Source organism: Phyllostomus hastatus, unplaced genomic scaffold, assembly GCF_019186645.2.
Source record: "Phyllostomus hastatus isolate PE091 unplaced genomic scaffold, TTU_PhHast_1.1 phas_scaffold_182, whole genome shotgun sequence".
Classification (NCBI taxonomy): domain Eukaryota; kingdom Metazoa; phylum Chordata; class Mammalia; order Chiroptera; family Phyllostomidae; genus Phyllostomus; species Phyllostomus hastatus.
The window spans coordinates 5,211,258-5,231,831 of record NW_025334013.1 but is presented as its reverse complement, the minus strand read 5'-3'; the positions used below and the strand labels follow the sequence as shown (position 1 = coordinate 5,231,831).

General features: G+C 59.1%; 1 protein-coding gene across 6 annotated transcripts in view; it reads right to left on the bottom strand.

Moving 5' to 3' along the window:
- PIK3CD (phosphatidylinositol-4,5-bisphosphate 3-kinase catalytic subunit delta) overlaps positions 1-20,400 on the bottom strand; it is a 47,334-nt gene extending 26,934 nt beyond the window's left edge. For 3 of the 6 annotated variants that reach the window (XM_045859247.1, XM_045859251.1, XM_045859252.1), the window contains exon 1: positions 20,279-20,400. The gene's annotated coding sequence lies outside the window, so the exon portion shown is untranslated. Of the gene's footprint in view, positions 1-1,420; positions 1,559-2,121; positions 2,144-19,298; positions 19,318-20,278 lie in introns of those variants that run through there. The other 3 variants (XM_045859249.1, XM_045859250.1, XM_045859248.1) reach the window with 3 other exon arrangements.
- Positions 20,401-20,574: the final 174 nt, after the last annotated feature.

Sequence of the window (20,574 nt, the reverse complement as noted above, 5' to 3'; positions counted from 1 at the left end):
GGTTTGAGTTCCATTCAATGGCTGCCAAAAGCAGGTTCCTGAACTTGAGGACCCCATTCAAGACCCCAGCTGCATCATAAAGGAAGACCCATCCCAGCTCCTGGGGATGAAGAGGTAGCCTGGGGAGGGGGCAGCGCACTGAGGGCATCTGTGGGCCACTCCTGGAAATAAGAGGAGGTAGGACCAGCCCCTGCACCTAAGCCAGGATCCTGGTCACAGCTGCCTGCACCACAGGGAGTCTCTTGCCTGGACCCAACTGGGTGTGGCTGGGGAGGGGGTCCTGAGAAGCAGGACACCTAAACACGGGTTTCTCCAGGAGACAGAAAGTCCAGTGGTAGGAAGCCACTGAAGACGGTATCCATTCTAAGGATACAGTTCCCAAGGACAAGCTGAAACTCTTCCTGCTGTCAGTCCGCTCCTGGAAGGGTTTATCCCCAGGGACCCTGCTGCAGGAGCCCAGGAATGGGGGGGGGGGGGCGGGGACGGTCCCTTCACTCCGCATCCAGGGGACGATAGCAAGGACTTCCCAAGGCACTGCCACCAGAGACACAAGAGGTCAGTGCCAAGAGCTGAGGAAGAAATAACTTCCATTGATGATCAATGGCATTAACAAGAGACCAAAAAAAAACCAACAAAAAAACACAAACACACACAAAAACCACACAGCAGCTCAGTCACAGGGAAATGAGACACGATCGTGGAGAAAGCACTGTCAAGTCGAGGAAGACAAAGAAAGCAGAAGGCACGATGGAGTGAGAGAGGGAAGAGTTGGAGAAGGCGAGGAAGAGAGGCGTCCTCAGGAATTCAGGTCAGGGAGTACGGAGCCGAGCCGGGACTGAATTCACAAGAGGGCGGACCGAGGAGGAGGATCTTCCCCGGGAGAAAGGTGGGTCTTCTGCTCTGGCTCTCTCGCTTGCCGGGACCTCAGCACCTGGGTCTGCCGCCCTCTAGCCCTTCGGGTTCAAGGGCAAAGCTTGGGAGGCAACGCTGGGCATGGACCGAGAGCAGGATGCTCCGTCCCGAATCGGGGGCAGGGGGAGGGGAGGACGCGCGTAGCAACTGCTGGGTCCCTGACAAGTAAACAGCTTGCCCGGAACCGCTCAGGGCCCTGCTCATCCCACCAAGGGCGACAGCGGGACACCCCGATTCCCGGCCCTCCCGGGGGCAGGGAAGGGATGCAAGGGAGCCTGAGAGAGGAGGAGCAGCGCGTGAAGCAGCCCGCACCGGAGCGCGGCCCCCTGCCCTGGCCTCCCCGGCCGAGCCCGGTCGGCCCCGGGAACGCGCCCGCCTCCCCAGCGCCCACGCCCCGGGACCCCTGGCCGCCCCAGGCGGACAAAGCCCCGCGCCGGGAGGGGCGGGGCGTGCGGCGGGGCGGGGGGCACTGAGACCCCGCAGGCGCGCACACAGGTGGGCTCCGTACCGGGTGTCGCTGCCGGGGGCGGGGCCCGGTCTCCCTGGAGACGGTTGCCCAGGGGACACGGCGGGCGGGTCCCGGAACGGCGGGAGGACGCGAGTCTCCCGGTGGCGGCGCAGAGCCCGCGGGGGCCTGAGGGCAGGCCCGCGGAGCGGAGCCGGCTAGCGGGGCTTCGGCGGAGGGGCGCGGCCCGGGGCGGGGCCCGGACATCAGCGGGCGCGGGCGGCGCCAGGGGGCGGGGCGTCCCCGGGGCCCGGGCGGGGCCAGGACCTGCCGCCGCGCGCGGGCACCGTCGCCAAATTCTCGCAGCCCCAGCCAGGCGAAGCGCAGGCGCGCCGGCCGCAGCCGGGCACGGAGCGGCCGCGGGGGCCAATCCCTCCGGACCCCGGCTGCACCTGCCGGGCCTGCGGGGCCGCCGGACCCCGGGCGGCGCGCGCGCGCTGCCCTCCGCGGCCCTCCCGCCCCGTAGCCGGAGGATATAAAGTGTCGTTTGCAGCAGAAGGAGCGAGGACTGGTCGTCTGCCAAGCGGCTTCCGCTCCCGGGTTCCCAGGGAATCGCCAGAAAGGGCGGGGCCCTGCGCCCTGTCACTGCTCCAGAGCCGGGGTCACGCGAGCGGCTGCCCCCCCACCCGGGCTCCGGGCTCAGACCCAGGGGGCGGGCTGCCTCCCAGCCTCCAGGCCTTCCCCTCCCTCGGGGTTCCCCTTACAAGTCGGATGCAGGAAATAAACAGGTTTCCCCGGGACTTTCACTAACGCATCTCCCCATCACAGCGAGCTGCGCGCGAGCGGGCCCGCCGCCGAGCGCTAGCGCGGTCACGCTGCCTGGACGCCGGCGTCGCCGCGGCCACCCGGGCCGCGCACTGTGCCGCGGGCGCGGGCTCCCTGGGGCTGTAGGGGAGGAAACCGAGGCTCCGCGGCCGGGGACCGAGCCTCGCGCACACGCACACGCAGACACGCCGACGCGCCCGCCGGCGGACCAGCGCGCCGCCCCCTAGCGGCAGAGGACGGGAACTGCTTCGGTTTGGACCGGACCCGCAGGAGTCCTGCCCGCAGTGTCCCGCGTCCCCTCAAAAGGGGCTTTCGGGTTACAGCCCTGGATGGAAACCCGTGCCACAGTGGAGAGCGAGAGGAGGGAGGGGGAGCGTGAGATTCAGAGCCACCCCAGCAGGGTCCCTTTGGGCAGAGCAGACATGGGTGGAAGAAAGTAGTGGGAGGTCCAGTTACCCTGCGTAGCTCCGCGGTACGCGGTGCTCAGGTGTCCAGGTGAGGCACCTAAGGCGAGACCCGCCCTTCCGAGGGCCCCCCCCCTCGGGGCCTCCTCCGCCCCAGCGTCGCCCAGAGCCTAGCAGGGAGGGCAAGGAGCAAAACTCAGCCAGAAGCATGAGCGAAGAGGGCCAGGTGGCTGGGTCATGGGGGATCCCGCACCCCCAGTTCCTGGGTACTGGGTACTTAGGGCCGGGGTCCCAGCAGCCCGGGCATCATGAGAAGTAAAAGGGGGGTATCAGGGCGGGAGGAAGCAACCCTCCAACGTATCTCCTCCCCAGAGGCCAGACGCACACTGAAAAACACTCGCATACAAGTTCACACACAGGCACCATTGTGTAAACTGACACGGCGACACAGTCACGTACTCCTCACATGCACTCAGCCATAGAGACCAAAGACAAACAGATGCACACTTTCACAAAGACACAACCCCCCCCACACACACACAATTATGTAAACTGACTCACATAATGTCACATTCACCAAGACCACACACCCACTCGAGCACATCCACAGACTGAACCTCACCCACCCACACAGCGGGGCGGGGCTGTGGCCTCCAGAGAAGGCGAGGCCTGGGCCGGTAGGTGGGGACAGCGCAGTGAGACCCAGGGGCCCAGGGTCCAACCCAGGACTCAGCCTGTAGGCTTCCTCCACCTCCCCTTCACTCCTCCTGTCCCCAGCCTGGGGAGGGGACTGGTGCAGCGGAAGACAATCTGGGGCAGCTGGAGCCCCCTGACTCAGTGGGGTGGAGTAATGCCTGGGCAGCCTGCTGGGCTGCCCTTGACCAGCAGGGTGGGGGATTTCTCAGCAGGAGAAGTAAGCTGCTGGGATTCCCAGCTGGACTTTGGATGGGCGGATTGAAGCTGAGAATTCTCTGACTGTGCCCTGGCTGGGAGAGGCGGGGCATCTCTAACAGCCAGGAAAGGGTAATGACCTACAGTAGCAAAACACCGAAAAGATTTTTCAAGGAGCAGACAGGCTTTGGTGGGTCCACTCCCCCCTTCCTGGCCACCCGTGCCCTTCTCCCTAGTGGCCCGGTCCTTTGGCCTGCCCTTTCTCTCCAGCAGGACTCTGCAGGGAAGCCAAGCTCCAAGACAAGGACCTCATCGGCAATGGGACCCAGCGACCTGGCGTGGGGTTCCAATCGGGGCTCTCAGGTTCTGGTCCCTCTGGGGCCCGGAGAAAAACCTAAGATTCTTCGGAATGACAAAGGTCACAAAAAGCCATCCTGCTGCAGCGGTATACTGGAACTGCACCGACAGTTCCAAAAAGACATCACATCCGCTGCAGGGAAAGAATTAAGTGAATCGATCACACACGAGAAACAGACACAAAAAGATCCAGCGCCCTAACGTCACACAGCTAGTCAGTGGTAGAGACAGAAGAGAAAAAAATCTCCTGCCGTGACAGGTGTGGCACGGGTGGGCGTCGGCCCGCAAAGCGAAAGGTCACCAGTTCGATTCCTGGGCAAGGCACATGCCTGGGTTGTGGGTTCAGTCCCTGGAAGGGGCACATAGGAGATGGATGTTTCTCTCCCTCTTTTTCTCCCCCCTCTCCCCAATCTCTAAAAATAAACCAATGAATAAAAATGCAAAATAAGAAACCAACTATTGGGGGGAATCCACACTATCTGGAAGAAATGCTTGTTGGGACCATCACCACCTCTTGTCACTCACTGGACAAGGGTACGGCCCATGATGTGGGCTGGTGGAGGTTGACATATAATATAGAAATGGGAGTAGCTGAGAACTTCGTCAATGGAGAAATGAAACTGAACAAACAAACAAAAAACCGAACTGTCAACCAGTTATTTTATCTTTTTTTACAGTGGTTGATTGATTCATCGATGGAGAAATGAAACCGAGCACAAAAATACCAGCTGCCAGGCAGTTTTTCTTTATTTTATCTTGTCTTATGGCAAAATTGTCTTACGGCCAAAACTGGTTACACGGTGAACAAGTTTGCGGCAAAAATGCTTGTGGCAACCATGTTTACGGGGAAAGTACCTAGACCCAGCGTGGATGCAGGGGGTAAAGGGAGGGTTCACATCCCGGGGCGGGTGAGATTTCATCATGCTGCTCAAAAGGGTGTGCCACTGCAAACTTAGGAGCTGTTTATTTCTAGAACTTTCCATTTAAAATTTTTCAGACTGAGGTTGACCGTGGGTAATTGAAATCGTGGATAAGCTGGAGGGGGAACTACTGTTGTTTACTGTACAAATTTGTTTCTCTGCCGTGAGAAAATCAGAGTAAATAGAAATATTAAAATTCCCCCCCACACTTGCTCCTGCCCAATGGGACAGATCCTTTCTTAAGTCCCCCAGTGTGAGGCAGGAAGCCAGCTGAGCCTGCTTCCACCCCTGAGAGCCCTGGCTACTTCCACAAGAAAGAGGGCAGTCACTTTCCCCCGCAGCCACGCCTCCCTTTCCTGACCCTTCCAGGTACTCACTGGGATGACACGTCAGTGCCTCCCAGCTGCCCACCGATAACCCACCCACCAGCTGTCCGGGGGTTGGTCGACTCTTTCTATTCAAATCTGGCACTCAGCACTGTAGGGGGTCAGAATATGTCACCCCCAAAAGATGGCACCGTGGCGTATTGTTTTGAATGAAAAGTAGTTGGGAAACAGCCAGGGCAAGAAGGACCTCTGAGCCTCCTTTGTCCCCCTGACAGCAGGAGACAAACGTCCCAGGTAGAGGTGCCCTCCCCATAACAGGAGGGTGCTATCCATCCTTCCCACCAGAAACAGGAAATCCAGGGTCGAGACGCTGGGTGAGCAAACAGCGTTACTTCCACTTTCCCGCCCCAGCTCAGGTCCCCTGGTCTCACCGACCCTTCGCACATGTATCGTCTCTTTGCCTAAAAAGGAGAAATGCTTCCTGCTCCGGTCATGTCTTTGAGTCTCATCTTTGTGGGGCTCCCCTACTTTTGTACGTAATTAAACTCTATTTTGCTCCCGCTACGCTTTTTATTTTTTTAATTTTTTAATTTTTTTAAGATTTTATTTATTTATTTTTTAGAGAGGGAAGGGAGGGAGGGAGATAGAGAGAGAGAGAGAGAAATATCAATGTGCAGTTGCTGGGGGTCATGGCCTGCAACCCAGGCATGTGCCCTGACTGGGAATCGAACCTGCGACACTTTGGTTCGCAGCCCGCGCTCAATCCATTGAGCTATGCCAGCCAGGGCTGTCTTTTTATTATAGGAGGGTTTCAGTCAAGCACCTAGAGGGAGAGGGAAAATTATTATTCCGCTCCTACAGTGTTTTTGGGTGTGGTCAGATAAGACACTGAGTGGGGACAAGACTAGGAAAGCTATAGGAAGAAAAAAATTACATAAAAAGCAATCGTTACATGTTTGCTGTTAATTCTATTCGGAAAAACAGGAGGACTCTGGGAAACAATCTCCCTCAAAGAGCAGAGACAGTTTCCGTAGGTGGACGCACAGTCCACCTGGGTCTTTTCACTCTCAGGCTCACGGACAGGCGGCCCAACGACGGGAGTGCCTGGCCCGTTTCCCTGCCGCCTTGACACGTGCTCATGAGCCCTGAGACTCCCACCCCCTGTTAACTCAAAAAGTGGCTCGTCTGCGGTTAAAAAGCAATGGTAATTAGAATCCGGAGCTCACTCCCTTTCCTTTCCTTTCTTTTCCTTTCCCTTCCTTCCTTCTGTCCTTCCTTCCACCAATTCCCCTAGCTTACACCCAAAGTCTGCCTCAGTGGAAGTTTCTGGAGTTTGTAACCTGGGAGGGGGCAGAGAAAAAAAAAACAACGATGCTTCTGTTACGATGCCAAGTGTCAACCTCAAAGCCTTCCCGGCTGTGGGCACCGTCCCAGGGAAGGCTGGGTCGGGAGCCCTGGGGTTAGACAGAGCTGGGTTCGGATCACTGCAGAGCATAGCTGCTTCCCGAGAGAGAGGGGCCAGTCCTCAGGCCCGGCAGTGGCGGGGGAGGGGCAGTGGGGCAGGCGGCTGCCCACAGGAATTTCCCTGCGGGCCCCTAGCTACACACGGGTCCTGCCGCTGCCTCCCAGGAGCCTTAGGTTTCCGTTCTGGTGTGAGACCCTCATGGGAGGGCGCCATGGCTTAGACCTCCTTGTATCTTTCATAGAAGGACAGATATTCTTCTGTTTGGGGAAAAGACCTATTGCGAATGCTTACTGGGAGAAAGTTAGAGTAAGGGGAGAAATGGGGCGCCCGGAACAACAGGGCACTGCTCCTGAAAGATCCCCCCCGGAAACTCACGAAATGGATCTTCTGGAACCTCCTTGTGAAACCTCTCAGTGCGTGCGAGAAGCCACGGAGGGCCAGACAATGGAACTAAGGGCCAGGGGATCTTTCAGAGTTGGGGCCAGAGTGGAAGCAGGTGAGAAGAATGAATCTGGCGGCATTAAACTCGACATTATATGCAGAGCCGATCCTTCAAGGTCATTTAGTCAGGACGGGTCGGGGGCTTGCTGGGGTTGCCCAGGGGGACATAGCGCCCTCAGTGTCCGGGCGCTAAGTGTGGGTACCTGAGGGATCCTGGAACCAGCCAATGACCGCACAGCGGCCACGGAGGGGGCAGCCGCTCACGCTTCTGGCCCGGACCGCATGGAGAGCAGTCGTCACGTTAAACACGTCACACTACTGAGCACGTTCTAAAGCATGGCGACCGATTCTTCAACATTTGGCCCATGGAGAGGTGCCATTCATGTCCCTCCCCTTAAATCTGGTGGACTTGAGACTTCTTTGAGAGACAGAGAGAGAGAACAGCAGGAGTGGTGCTGAGTGTCTTGAGAAGTTAGGTCAAAAAGGCCATGCAGCTCCCGCTGCCTTTGGAACGGAGCCCTCCCGGCTCTGCCCATCAGGGAGGAACTGTGGCCCTGGCTGGCGTAGCTCAGTGGATTGAGCTCAGCCTGCGAACCAAAGCATCGCAGGTTCGATTCCCAGTCAGGGCATATGCCTGGGTTGCAGGCCATGGCCCCCAGCAACCGCACATTGATGTTTCTCTCTCTCTCTCTCTTTGTCCCTCCTTTCCCTCTCTAAAAATAAATAAATAAAATCTTAAAAAAAAAGAAGGAACTGTGACCACCTGGGGCCGCCCCTCCGTGCCCAAGCCCCAGCCAGAAAGAGAGGCCGGGCCTCAGCACTCAGGTGGACAGTCCCGTCTGAGCCCGACCTCTGCGCCATCCCCACCCAGGCAGCTAGGCTCGAACGAAGACATCTCTAGACGATGCCAGCCCTCCAACTCTTCAAATTACTGGCAGCCCTTCGAGAGTCTTCCCGGCTGACCGGGGACAGCCTGCTGCCCCGCCAAGCGCTGCCTCAGCTCCTGGCCCCGGGGACCTGTGAGCGGAACAAAGCAGTGTGGCTCCGCACCTCCGAGTCTGATGTGGCTTTTAAAGCAGCGATAAATACCTGGGACTTTGCAAAATCGTATGAAATCCTCAAAACGGCTCCCTGGGGGGTTATGATCACCATCTCCACAAGGAAACTGAGGCCCATGACGCCCCCAAAGCGACACAGTCAGTGGCAGAAACAGAGATGAGACCCACTGTCCACCACCACCCAAAGCTGCTTCTCACAACAGGGCTTTAGGGCACGAGGCTCGGTTTTTAATGCGTGGTTCACGACCATTGTATCAAGACGTGAGTCTGCCCCTTCAGACAGCCTCACGGACCACCCAGGAAAGGAGGGCTCTCCGGCGCCTTCGGTTGGAAAGTGTGACCCAGTGCCGCGGCGGGAAGGGTCAAGTCCGCTGGGATGGGTCCTGGGCCTGTTCTTGACAACATAAATGGAAGGAACTCCGAGAACTGGCTCTTTAATTGGGTAGAAATGCAAAGAGAATTCACAGCTACCTGGAGGAATCGTCTGTAAAGATGACCCCACCACAGGGGGCACACCTGGCGGCACCCAGCGCAAGGCAGAGTGTAACTACACGCTAACGGCCTTCGTTGCAGAGTGGGGGCAGGTGGGACCAGGGAAGTCTCAGCCCAAGGCTCAGCCCCCCATTGTTTAATCCTCACCCAAGATTATGTGTATTGATTTTAGAGAGGAGGGGGGAGACAGAGAGAGAGAGAGAGAGAGAAACACTGATGTGAGAGAGAAACATTGGTCGGTGGCCTCCCGTATACCCTCAACGGGATCAAACCGGCAGCCTAGGTATGTGCCCTGACCAGGAATCAAACCCTCAACCCTTTGGTGTACAGGGCAACGTTCCAACCCACTGAGCCACCCGGCCAGGGCAAGGGTCATCCCTTACGACCGATTTGCCTGGGTACCAGGTATCCCGAGGGCTACTCTCTGTGGGGAAACTACGTCCAATCACGGCACCCCTCTTGCCAGTCACACCTCGGCGCCAAGGTCTAAGGGCACCAGGCATCAGTTGCAGGGTGCTCGGTGCCGGCCTGGCTCACGGGCAAAAGGGGTTTTGCACACTCATCCTTCAGGAGGCCCTGCCTGGTCTCAAGACGCCTGGGGCCCAACCCGTGGAACCCGGCCACGGCTCTGCCTTCCCAGATAACTCCACCCGCCCATGATGTACATACACCAGCGCTCAAGGGTGGGCTTTCCATCGGCCCACGCCCAGGCCCTTCCCACAGAAGTGGGGGGGGGGGTGCCGCAAAACCACAGGCTGCCACTCTCCCAAAGGATGCAGGGAAGACGGTCCTTGCTGAATGCACCGCGAAAGGGGCCGTGCGTTAGGTAGGACCAAGAAACGGGTTTAAGTGGCCCAGAGTAACCTTGAACATGGTACTTAGGAGGCGGGGAGGACCGAAAACAGAAACTGCTTCAAAGCAGACTTTGAACAAGGCATGCGTGGGGCGAGCGTGTCTTCCGAGGCCCCCGCGGGTCGGAATCTTGCGCCCCTACTCCTGCCTTGGAGGCCGGTTTAGGAGTCGGAGTCTCAGTGCAGAGAAGGCGGCGGTGGGACCCCCACAGCCCTCTGGTGCACCCTTACAGTCTGGGGTGAACCCAGGGGACACCCGGGAGCCCAGTGGAATTACTTGTGAGAGTGTCCTCACAGACAGGACATCTCCTGGGGAGAGGGGCCCTGACTTTCAGCAGCTCTTCATTAGGACTTGAAATCTGAATAAACTTAGGAGCCACCGGGTGGTGTGGTTCTAGGGTAGGCGGATAAATGGGGGCCCCGGGCCGGATTCTAACCCGGGGTGTGGGGGGGACTTCCCCACCAACAACCAACAATTCTCAGACACCAGTGGGAAGCCCAAGAATGCAACTCAATGCTGACACTATCTACCTAGAGCTCACGTCATACTCCACGGGGTAAGGGTTCAGTCCTACGAGACGGATGTGCACACACACACACACACACACACACACTCCCGGTGGCCACGGAGAGGGGGCCGTCCCAAGGTCTTAGCTCCTTGGCAGGCTACTCGGGGTCCGCTCTGCAGCGGGCCGCCCACCCAGGCGCCCAGCCGGGGCCTCGCTTACACGCCTGCCCCCTCTCCTCTCCTCGTGAAACCGAGATCAGCAGACCCCCTCTTGGCGCTGGGCCGGCAGCGTCCTCTGGACAGTGCTCCCTCCCCCCATCGTGTGGTCCGTCCGTCCTCGGCAGGTGCCGCCGCCCCGCGTCCTCCCACTGCCCGGCCGCTGAGCACCTGCCGCAGGCCGGCACGATTCAGGCGCCTCACGTCCCTTTTCCACTGGGTCAGCACGGCGCGCCCCGGAGCAGGGGCCTTCCGTTTACGGAGGGGAACTGGGGGCCCACGGAGCTTCCAGCCGCACGGCCAGTCAAGGGGGAGCCCTGCCCCCCCCCACACTGTGCCACACCGCCCGCCTCTCCCGGGGCCAGGGCGCAGGGGCCAGGTTCCGGCCACCGGCCCAGCAGACCCCCGAGTCCTCCTGCTCCGACTGTGTCACCCACCCGCTGGAGAAGCCTCAGTCGGTTTCCTGTGAAAGTTCTGAGAGTTGGGCAAGGAGGCGATTGAGACTTCCGGGGCCAGGCCCTGCTTCCTCTGGCCAGAGGGCACTCGTGGGCACCACTCTGCACAAACTGCGGCCTCGCGTGGGACAAGGCTGCTTCCTCCCGGCCCCTCTCGCTGGCTGCAGAGGGACCGCGCCCAGGAAGCCGACTGCAACCAGGGAGGAAGGACCAGGGAGAACAGGGAAGGTGCCCTGGGACCGAGGCCCGGGTGGGAACAGAGATAGGAAGCCAACTGACTGGCCGCTCCTCCTGCCTGGGCTCGCGGTCCCCAGGCCCCGATGCCATGCTTTCTCCTGGGAAGCAAGGGGCCAGGTGTGGGGACAGCACGGGACAGTGGTCAGAAGCAGGCTCTGCCACTTGCCTGCTGGGTCACACCCCGTAAGTTACTGAGCCTCAGTTCCCTCTCCTGTAAAACGGTGATTGCAATAACACTTATTACATAATGTTGAATAATTTTTTTTTTTTAATTTTTAGCCCTTAGTCACTGAGCTAATGTAGCTCAGTGAATTGAGCATGGGCTGTGAAACATAAGGGTTGCTGGTTCGATTCTCAGTCAGGGCACATGCCTGGGTTGCAGGCCAGGTCCCCAATGGGGGCCACGTGAGAGGCAACCACACATGGATGTTTCTCTCCCTCTCTGTCTCCCTCCCTTCCCCTCTCTCTAAAAATAAATGAATCAATCTTTAAATTTTTTAAAATTTTTTATTTATCGATTTGAGAGAGAGAGAAATATGGATGTGTTGTCCCACTCATTTATGTATTTGTCGGTTGCTTCTCATACGTGTCCTGACCGGGGATTGAACCCCAAACCTTGGTAATATTGGGACAATGCTTTAACCAACTGAGCTGCCTGGCCAGGGCTGTTGGATATCTTTGTATTTCCAAAGTGCCCAAACATTGCCTAGCACACAGTGGGTGCTACAAAGTGTCTGTCATTGTTATTATTATCATCATTATCATCATCAAACAAATAAAAAAGAGCAAGCTAGATTAATGAAGGCGGCAATTCCGAGCCGGCTGAGAGCAGAGCTCCTGAGCATCAGTGCTGCTGCCGATGGGGCCGCAGGCGAAGAAGCTGGGCGGGTGCCCGCCTCGGGCCCTGCCGCGCTCGCTGTCGGAGCCCGGGCCGTGCGGTGCAGTCCTAACTCGGACCCACCTCTGGCCCCGGCTCTGTGACTCCTACGTCTTACCCGACCTCTAGCCAGCAGAATCGGGGTGGATCGTCCTCCCCACGCCCTCTTCAAAGCATCCCGACCAGGGGGTCTCAGTGTGCTGACCGCGGGGCCAGCGGGCTACTCCTCGGGCCGCCACGATGCCAGGCCCCTGTGGGCTAACACGAGTCTGCCATGCTTCTTCCCAGACGTGCCCACGCCAGGCGTTCACCTTGGCAATTACACAACACAGTCAGCAGATAAGTGAACGAAATATGGGTGTGGGCCCTGGCCGGGTGGCTCAGTTGGCTAGAGCATCGTCTGATACGGCAGGGTTGCGGGTTCCATCCCCGGCCCGGGCCCACGCGAGAAACAACCAACGCACACATAAATAAGTGGAACAGCAAATCGATGTCTCTCTCTCTCTCTCTCCCCCCTCTCTCCTTCCCTCTCTCTTCCTAAAACCAATACACTTAAAAAAGAACATTAAAAGGAGAACAAATATGGACTTGAAAAGAAAGAGCTGGGTGCCACAGCCGGGGCCCCACCTGTGAAAGCTGGCCTCAGCCCCCAAACGGCACGGAGGGGCACCTGGGTGTCATCGGCAGAGGAAGAGTCACCGAGACGCACCCTGGACTCAACCATGAGCAAGGCTTTGTGTTCCATTCCCACGCGACAGAGACTGCAAGATCCCTGGGGGACAGGGTCCTGGGGACCTCGCAAGTCCCCACGGCCCGTCACAGCCCCTCTTTGCCCCTAGGGAAGCATCGCCCAGCGTCCGTTCATTGGCATGTCCCAGGGAGACTGGGACGAGACCCAGCCACACAGCCGAAGGCGTGGTCCGTTCCACCCGCTCCTTCTAGGGTCGGCTACCCCTAGAGCAGGAGAGTCGACCCCTGTGCTTACCCTAAACCCCTGCTGCTGACGTGTGAAACATCTCTCCCTGCTCAAACAGGACGGATCTTGAGGGTGAAGGGGGACTTGTTAGGGTAAGTGATGGTATTAACAGTAACAGCTAATATTTACTAAGTATCAACTAGGCGATGTCCATCATCTAGTTTACTCCATTTAATTCTTAGGACAACCTTAGGAATGGCTCCATGAGCTTCATTTTGTAGAAGAGGAACCCAAGGGTCAGAGAAGGTGAGAATTCTACTCCAGGTCACACAGCTGGGAAGTGGGGGAGCTACAGGGTGACTCTGCATCCATCCAGTTCCAAAGTGCAAGGGTGTCAATGCTGCAAACCTCCTTCCACCCCTACAGTTAGCAACACTATTTAACCTTGTTGTTAGCAATCAAAGAGACACATTTAAGATGACTACCTTTTAGCCCCGCCCAGTGTGGCTCTGTGGCCTGAGCGCCAGCCTGAGAACCGAAAGGTCGCCGGTTCGGTTCCCAGTCAGGGCACATGCCTGGGTTTCCGGCCAGGTCCCCCCACTGGGGGTGCGCGAGAATCGATGTTTCTCTCTCACATCTGTGTTCCTCTCCCTCACTGTGTCCCTTCCTTCCCCTCTCTCTAAAAATAAAGTCTTTAAAAAAAAAAGACGACCACCTTTTAGACCCATTAGTAAAACATGTTTTTCAATATTATTCAATGCCAAAAAAAAGTGTCGTGAAACTGTTGTACAAGATAAATCGGTCCGATCTTTCTTGGAAGACCGCTGAGCTCTCAGAGCTAGAAATACATTCACTGCCTTCGGCGCAGTCCGTTTTGACTGCAAAAAAAGTCAAATGCCTGGAAACGGCACTGACAGTATTTGAGAGCAGTGTGTGTGTGTGTGTGTGTGTGTGTGTGTGTGTGCGCGCCCCCGTGAGCATGGATGCGAACTAATGTCCCCTAATGGGAAGGGGGTGCTTGAGAAAACGAGGGGGATCTGCTTTAGGACACTTACGCTGCCTCCAGAAAGATGGCTGGGTTATGAAGCAATGTGGAAAATGTTAAGGAGCCAACATTATGGAAAAAAGCAAATTTCATGAAGGGGACTAACAAGTACCAATGGCCAGCTGTATAGACAGTCGTGGCGATGTCCAGTGCAGCACAGGGGACACAGCCAGAAACACTACATGGGCACCAGACTGTTCGGCGAGCCACGTCGTAAGGTGTCGAAATGTCTCATCACTGCGGCGTACACCTGAACTAATGTAATGTTGCATGTCAGCTATAGCTACAGGGTCCCGCACAAACAATGACTTTTTTTAAAGATTTTATTTATTTAGTTTTAGAGAGGGAAGGGGGGGAGAGAGAGAGAGAGAGAGAGAAACATCAATGTGCGGTTGTTGGGGGCCATGGCCTGCAACCCAGGCATGTACCCTGACTGGGAATCAAACCTGCGACACTTTGGTTCGCAGCCCGCACTCAATCCACTAAGCTACACCAGCCAGGGCTCACAATGCCTTCTTTTAAATTACGCGATCTTTTATTACAAAATCACAAGCATATAGTTCTGTAACATATCAACATCCCACTCAAGCACATCATATGGCATTTTAGGAAACATGTTCAAATGAAAACTATAAGTTGTCCCACCCATATTATTACCTTACCAACCACACTCAAGCAGACGTTACTTCTGCCGGACCCGGTATAATTTAAAAATAAATGACAAAAGAAGTAAATGACAAAAGCGTATGCCTCGCTCCTTAGAAAATTCCACACAGAATTACCACACGACCCAGCAGCTCCTCTCCCAGGTACACACAACAGAACTCAAAGCAGGGAAGAGAACCAGCGTTTGCACACCTGCGTGCACAGCGCATCGCTCAGGAGAGCCGGAATGGGGAAGCAACGCGGGTGCCCCCGGACCTGGGAATGAGTGAACAAAAGGTGGTCCGTGTGGACAGTGGAGTGTTTTTCAGCTTTACAAAGCAAGGGAAGTGTGACCCGCGCTACAACACGGATGAAACTGGAGGACATCGTATGAAGGATTCACTAAAGGACAAATACTGTGGGGTTCCACTTATGTGATCACCAAGAGCAGTCAAGTTCATGGAGGTGGAAGTACAGCAGGGGCTGCCAGGGGCTGGGGGCGAGGGGCGAGGGGACAGGGGAGGGAGAGCCCGAGGGGCACTCGCTGATGAGGATGACAACACTTCGGAGACAGGACGTTCCAGAGGCAGAGGTGACCACACAACAGCATGAAGGTACTAAATACCGCGGGTACAATCCTGACAAATGGGAAATGCCGTTATGTATATTTTATCGCAAGTGAAACATAACATTTCAGATAAGAAAGCACATGCCTACCAGTTCCATGGAAATTAAACATGCAGGAACACTGGGAAAGATGCCCAAATTGGCAGTGGCTATGTCAGGATGGTGGAGTAACAGAGCATCACTGGTGGGCCCCCCACGACCTCAGAGTGCCCTCCACGGACGCTGGCTCCTCCCACAGGACAACCCAGGAGGCCCGGGGCCTGACAGTGGGCACGGCTGCTCCACTCTGAGGGCACCGCTGGGGATTCCGAAGCTCGCTGGGGTGAGCGAGGCGCCGCAGGTCACGAGCAGATAACAAGTGGCCGAGATTAAGGCCCAGTCTGGCTGCCTCCAACGACACTTCTTTGTCTCCCGAGTGACAATCCTTGGGTTTCCACCTGGTACCCCCCTGCCCCACCCCCACCCCTGCAAACGATTTCTCGCAGTGTCAGTAACTGGGCTTCCAGCTTGCTTCCCGATGGATAAGAAAGCACTTCTCCCAGATTTCGCACCAAAGCAAAAAAAAAAAAAAAATCAATGCCCCCTCCTTAGAGAGGGGGGCTAGGCAGGAAAGCAGCCCTGCCCCCCAAGAAAGCTGAGGAGAACCCCCCATTGCACACCCCCACACCCTTATCCCCCTCGTCCTATGAGCTCCCAAACCCTCTCCAGCACCAGCAGCACCACCAGCACCAGCAGCACCAGCAGCACCACCAGCCCCGTCCCACCACTGCGGCCCCCGGAGGAGGGCAGGGGACATGGCAGCAACACTGGGCCCTGCACCCGCCTCTCCCGGGCCCTGCTCAACGAGGACACCCTGAAGTGGGAGGGGCTGGGGAGAGGAGGGGAGCCTGGCAAGGAGGGACCCGATGTCCAGAAGAGGCTGGCCTTGAGGAGAAGGGGGGCAGGGCGGGAAGGGAGGGGAAATAGGAAGGGAGACCAGGGGCAGGGAAGGTTCAGCTCTGCAGGTGAAGTTGGGGTGGGGGTGCGGGGGGCGGGGGTGGGAGGGCTGGGGGACAGAAATATTCTTGTTTGTCATGGGGTCCCTGGGGGTGCGGAGGCTGCTGTTGGCCGAGCTGACTGCTAAGGTGGCGGCCGACTCCCGGGCAACAACGTCGGAGAAAGGGAAGCAGGACTGAGGACAGGGAGAGGACAGCAGAGACGGCTGGGGACACCCTTGCGAAAGGTCCCCAGGGGAAACGGCGGCCCCGGGACCAGAGGCCGGGAGCGTTTGGTTCCCTGCAGACATGACTGTGCACAACGGCTTCCCCAGAAAGTGCTGGAAGGAGCACAGTCTCGTCTCGTCCGTATCCCGGAAAGACACGTCCACGCCTCAACCCCCGCCCCAACCGGTGAACCGCACTTGAGAACGTAATTCTGTGGGAAAAGGGTCTTTGCAGATGGAGTGGGGTTAAGGGTCTCGAGAGGAGTTCATCCTGGACTCCCCGGCGGGGCCCACCCCCAGTTGACAGGTGCCCTCACGACAGACGGAAGAGGACAGACGCGGGGACATGAGGGCGGCGGCGGAGCCTAGGCACGTGCTGCCTCAGGCCCAGGGGCCCCTGCAGCCCCCAGGAGCCCGAGAGGCCAGGAAGGATCCTGCCCCAGGCCGCTGGACGGAGCAGGGCCCGCTCACACCTTGGCTTTGAACTTCTGGCCTCCAGAACCGGGAGGGGAGACGTTTCTGCCGTTTTAAGCCACACAAGACACGTGGGGTAATTCATCACAGCGGCCGGCCGCAGGGAAGGAGCTCAGCAGCCCTCCAGGACTCTGGGATTTTCCATCCCGGGCCGGCCGGGCGGCCTGCCTTCTCTCCTTCTGCGGCTGCACCCCGCCTCCCTCCCCCCCCTCCCCCCCCCGCCCCCGGCTCTCCCTCCTGGCACCCCTTCTGAGTGGAAGGCAGTTTCCCCTCCCAGGAGAGAGCCCCAGAAGCTGGCTGAAATGGCATTTTACAAATGCCACACCCATCCCTCCAGTCACTCTCCCTCAGGGCTCGCAGAGTAGGCCGCTTTGGAAAGCACCCGTTTCTGGAAGCAGCCCTGACCTCCTCCTGAAGGGTGAGCTTACCACTCCTTCGGGGGCGGGGGCCGGGGAGGGGGGGTTCTCACACATAGGCAGCCAGCACTGCTGTGGGGGACAGTCACAGTGAGGCTCTGCGGGGGGGGCGGCGAGAGTGGCTGTAGTTTGGGACAAACCGCAGAAAAACAGTGTTTGTCTGCAAGGAAAGAGTGAGGAGGGAGGTTCCCGGGTTTTAATTTTTTTTTTTTCCATCTTGAAACTGGCAGCGTTTTTGATATGATTGCGGGGGATTTCCACCAACCAGAGTCAAGAAAATTCCGTTTGAACGGTTCACTGCCAGGAGAGAAGGAGTCTTGCAACCTTTGTCACCGAGAGACGAGAATGTTTGTCTCCGGGACGAGGTGGGCAGGCTCCTGCTGCTGACCGGCGGGAGCTCAGCCCCCCAGAAGTCCCTCAGTCCCGGGGCAGGGATGGCGACACGGACAGGGCGTGTGCCCCAGAAGCAGCGCGAGGATGGCCTCTGACCCGCGGGGAGGGGCCGAAGGGGCCGCGCTAAGGAAGGAAGCATTTGGAGGGGCCCCAAGCCCCAGCGTCAGGCCCCGCAGGAGCAGCTGGCCTCATGGAGGGGGGAAACTGCTCTCTAAACAAAAATGGTTTTGAAAAATCAGCCGGCCAAAGGGGAATTGCTTCATAAGTTGCACATTCACTTCTCCCTTTAACTGTGCAATTGAAGAAAAACAAGGTGAAGCAGGAACTGACCCCTCACCCCCCATTTACACCCGCCAAAAACTCCCTCTCCGCAACCGTGCTGGGCTGCGGGGCGCAGAAGCTAATGGGTCTGCGGCGGGTCTCCGATTCCGTGTGGACTGTGTGCCCTGCAAGCTCCCCGCCCCATGCTCCCCGCCAACCCCCGCCCCCCCCACCCCCCCAGGAGTAGGAGCCCGCCGGGTTTCAGCACAGCCCGGGCTCCCAGTGAGACCTCGGTAAACACTCGCTACACCCAGTAAAGCGAGAGAAAGGAAGGCGCCCGCAGGCCGCTGCAGGCTTCATGCACCTGGACCGGGGCTGCAGGAGGAAGGCAGCTGGTCCGACTGCAAGGGGGTGTCGGCGCGCGCAGGAGCACCGCTGGGCCACTTGCCCTAATTCCAGAAACGTCTATATCCTCAGAGAGGCCGGTGCCGTGTCTGAACACCGGCCGAGGAGGCGTGGGTCGAGCGGGGCTCGGAAGGAGGTTGTGTTCGCAACAGGCAACGGCCAGCTAGGTTCTAAGAGCACTCACTCGGCCCCGCACGCCGGAGCACCCTCCGCTACTCCGAGAAGTCCGTGAACGCTCCCAACAGGCATGGACGCGCGGAGGCTCCAGGCTGTGCCCGCCCCCCACCCCGCCCACCCAGCCAGGACGGCCGGAATCCTGAAGTGGAGGAATCAAACCGCAGCAGCAGCAGCGCTCGGAGATGTCAGGGGCTCTGCAGTTTCTGCCCTAGAGAGGGCGGAAGAGGAAGGTCTACTTCTGACTCCCCGTGTTTGGTGCCAGCTGGGTCCCTCAGAAGCTCCTCCACCCCCCCGCTTGATCACGGCCATCAAACCTGGCGCTTGGCGAGAGGGGCGCGTTCCCAGCGAGCGCCCCCACCCCACCGCCCGAGAGCATCCTTCGGATCCGCGCCGGCTTGGACCTCAAGCTGGTAACCGCTTTGGCATCTGAACCAGCTGGGATGCTGGGGAGCTACTTGCAAATTGTGTGGGCGAGCGAGTTAACTTGTCTGAGCCCAAGACCCCCGGAAACTCGAGACCACACCATTCATCCCTTGGTTCGCCGAGAACACTCGTGAAAAAAGGATGCACTCTGCGGGGGGAGAGGGGTAGACTCCCTCTGGCATCACTCACTCACTTGACAGAACCCCAGGGCGCTGTCAGGCACTCCAGGGGTGTCTGTCGGGCTCCTCCAGGGGTCCGACAGGGGGTTGGATTCTCGGTTTGAAGGTCCCTTTGGCGCAGTGAGACTTCAGAGCGAGGGCTCCCCGCGCGCCCAGAAACACCCGCCCCCCGCACACGCGCGACGGTGCAGAGCGTTTCTGAGGGTGGCGCCCGAGGGGGGCTTCTCTGCAGAGGCCCGGATGAAGAAGCCCCCCTCGGCCGTGTGGGGAGGTTCCAGCCCCGCCGGCGCGCCCTCCGAGGGGCACCTGCGCCGAGGGAGAGCTGCCCAATCGCCCCAGGGGTCGCGAGCGCTCCCCCCGCAAACCGGGCAGATCCCAAGGGAGCCGCGCCGCGACCTGGCACGTGGGCCGCCCCAGGGCGTCCCCCACCCCCGACCTGGGAAACCCCGACCTGACCCTCTTCCACTTGAGGGAGCGCACTCTTCGAGGCCTCCCGGCAGCCCCTTCTCGGCCCTCGGGATCCCCCTCTCTCCACCAGGGCAGAGCGCAGCCTGGACACCGTGCCCCCCGCCCCCGTCCTGGTCGCCCCGAAAGGCTTCCCTGCTCCCCTCGCCAGGATTTCAAAATAAAGACGCGCAGAGGAGGAAGCCTAAATAAAAACAGGAAACGCGATTTTTTAAAAAGCCTCATTCAGGCTGAATTACGGGTAAGAGTATTAAAAAGAAGAAGAAGAAGAAGAAGAAAGAGAGTCCGGAAATGCAAAGCTGGAGGCGGTTTTGCCGCCGTAACCCGGGATCCGCCGCAGATCTGGGGGCTGATTTCGGCGCCGCTGCAGTAAACACGCGGCGGGGCGGGGCGGGCCGGAGACGGGCCGGGCCACACGTCCACGAGCCCGGAGCGAGCGCCCGGCACAGCTCCACCTGGCCAGCCCGGGTCCCCGCACGCCGGGGAGGGCGTGCAGGGTCAGGGCTCCTGGATAGAGTGCGTGCCCCTCTCCCCGCGCCTCCGCGGGAGCCCGCGAGTCGGCGCCGCTCGGGAGAACGCAGCCCGCCTAGGGCGGGCACTCGTCCCGCTGGCCTGAGCGCTCCCCACCTCCCGCGCCTCGGAGGGTACACGGGAGGCCGCCCCACCGCTGGAAGCGGAGCTGGGACTCTGCCGCCGAGCCGGGGAGCTGTGTGCACCCCTCTAGGAGAGCGCACCGGGGGCGGCCCCGGGGCCTCTAATTCAGCTCCCGCCCAGGTCCCAGCAGCCCTCTGGCGGGGCGCCCCATGCCCGGCTTGCTAGGCGCGGGGATGCGTACTGGGCAGGGCGCACCACAGGCTGTGTGTTCGGGGAGACCCTGCGAGCTGGCCCCACTGCTCCACCAGGCTCCCTGAAGCCCTTGGCCCCGGTCCTCTCCCCCACCTCCCCAGACACAGCCGGAGGCGAGCGCTTACCGGTCCTGGTGCGGCTGACAGCGCTGGGGTGGCTCGGCCCAGCGGCCGCCTGGAGCTGAGGGCGCCGGGCGCGAGTGAGCCTCGAGGGAGGGAGGCGGGGCGTGATGGGGGCGCCCCGCCCGCTGACAGCCCGCACGCTCCACTTCCCACTTTGTTTCCTTTCTACTTGCAACAGGAAAAACAACAGGTCCTCCTGCTGCCTCTTCTGCCCCCTGCCCCCCCACTTCCCCACTCCACCCCACCCCACCCCGACTTGGGCTGGAGGGTGTCACCCCATGTGCCTCTGGAAGCTGCAC